Source organism: Lactuca saligna, unplaced genomic scaffold, assembly GCF_052625555.1.
Source record: "Lactuca saligna cultivar CGN05327 unplaced genomic scaffold, ASM5262555v1 scaffold_120, whole genome shotgun sequence".
Taxonomy (NCBI): Eukaryota; Viridiplantae; Streptophyta; class Magnoliopsida; order Asterales; family Asteraceae; genus Lactuca; species Lactuca saligna.
Genome location: NW_027629787.1, coordinates 45,001 through 47,500, shown reverse-complemented (window position 1 = coordinate 47,500; position 2,500 = coordinate 45,001).

The window sequence follows — 2,500 nt, the reverse complement described above, 5'->3', positions numbered from 1 at the left end:
AGACCCTTGCATGAACGACCAAGGGAACAATGGATGTGAGGCTGGCAAGGCTAGGTCACGGCAAGCCAAGCAGTCAGGCTACACAATTGATGTGAGGCTGGCAAGGCTAGGTCATGTCAAGCCAAGCAGTCAGGCTACACAAGGGAACAAGGCACCTTGCCACACACAAACCCATGAACGAACGACCAAGGGAACAACGCCTCTTCCCACACACAGACCCATGAACGACCAAGGGAACAAGGGTATGAACGACCAAGGAACAATGCGTATTGCCACACACATTCCCATGAACGACCAAGGGAACAAGGCTACCTCCCAAACAAACACACATGAACGACCAAGGGAACAAGGCTTCTTCCCACACACAACCCCATGAACGACCAAGGGAACAAGGCACCTTGCCACACACATGCCCATGAACGACCAAGTGAACAATGGATGTGAGGCTGGCAAGGCTAGGTCATGTCAAGCCAAGCAGTCAGGCCACACAAGGGAACAAGGCACCATGCCACACACAAACCCATCCACTAACGACCAAGGGAACAATGCATATGGGGCTGGCAAGGCAAGCAGGCTACCCAAGTGAACAACGCCTCTTCCCACACACAGACCCATGAACGACCAAGGGAACAAGGGTATGAACGACCAAGGAACAATGCGTATTGCCACACACATTCCCATGAACGACCAAGGGAACAAGGCTACCTCCCAAACAAACACACATGAACGACCAAGTGAAGAAGGCTTCTTCCCACACACAACCCCATGAACGACCAAGGGAACAAGTTTACTTCGTACACGAACACCCATGAACGACCAATGGAACAAGGCATCTTGCCACACACATGCCCATGAGCAACCCAATCCCATCCTCATCGGTCTAAGGAACAAGGGGCCTTGACAAACCATGAGCAGATTTCTAAGCAAGTCAAACGATGAAGGGAGCAAAGTGTAGTTCCTACTTAGTACATAGTAAATTGAATATATGAGTTCCAATCCGATCAACTCGTGTTCTTTCGAGTTCATCTAAGCCACCTATGAATACCTAAAAGCCTTATCTGCCTGCCTATCACCAGGCGACAGGGACAAAAACCCAAATATGATATATTTTCATTTCAAGTCCATTCGTCTATGTTAACAATGACCCACACAATGTTTCAATGGCATTCCTACTTGATTTGAGCGACATTCCAACAAGTAGGGAACCAACGCTTCAAGGCGTGACCAAGGATAGGACACAAACATTTACGCCTCAAACATGACATTTTGTTTTTTTTTTTCATTTCAAAGCTTTTCATTTATAATAAAAAGCATCCCTACAAAATTTTGTGTCAATCCGAATTAATTCGAGCGAGTTATGGACGATTTCGCACAATTATGCATCCCTGGGCAAATCAATATCTGTTCCTGTCACCAAGCTCTTTGTGCAATATGTATATATAGGGGAACCATGGGACTGCTGCCCATTGGCGCCCCAAGGATGTCCAGCGCCCAAGGCTCTCGAGGCTGGCACGCTCGAGGCATGGCCAAGACGCCCGCTCTTGACGAAAATGGGGCCAAAACGCCCCCCATTGGCGCCCCACTCCCGTGTCCCCTCGCCCCCAAGTCGTGTGTGTCCAAAAATTATGCATCATCAGGGAAATCAATGTCTGTTCCTGTCACCAAGCTCTTTGTGCAATATGTATATATAGGGGGTACCATGGGGTCTCATTCTCATAGGTGCCCGGCATGGTTGATGGGCAAATAAGAATCGTGAGGCTGTATCGAGCACACACGAGGCAAGCCAAGCCAAGCCCCACGACCCATGAAAGAGGCCATCCCCCCCAACACGTTGCCTTGATTTCTCGAACGGTGACCTGAAAAATAGCCCCATCTCCTTGAGTCTCCTCGACGTTGTGCCCATACACTAGCCCGTTGCCTTGATTTTCCTCGACATAGGGCGCAGAAACTAGCGCCGTTGGCTTCACCTGTGCCTCGACGCCGTGCGCATACTAAGAAATATACATCCTCAGGGAAAGCAATGGGTGTTGCTGTCACCAAGCTCCTTGTGCAATATGTATATATAGGGGGGGAGCAGTGGGTGAGCATGGCAAGGGATGAAGGTGCCAGACTGCCTTTGAGCGCGAGCTTGGGTGACTGTTGCTTGATTCCTAGTCGGTGGCATAATACCCCTCCGAGTGGGGGCCTTGGCGTGGTGTGGGGATGCCTCGTTAGGTCTCTGCGACACCGATCCAGGGTTGTGGTCTAGCTTTGGAAGTTTGGGATGGTGCTGTTTGTGTGGCAATTCGATGATGATGTGCTTGCTGATCTATGTTTGACGTGCTACTGGTGCTAGCCAGCATTTGATTTGTGCTGATGATTGGGAAACGATAGGCGTTAAAGTGGCATGTGTTGCTTTTTGTGATACTACTATGGTACGCTAGTCTATCCTTGTTAGACGTGCGGTTGGTGCCTAAGCGTAGCTAGCATTGGTTTAGCACTGATGACGCTGAGGAAGCAA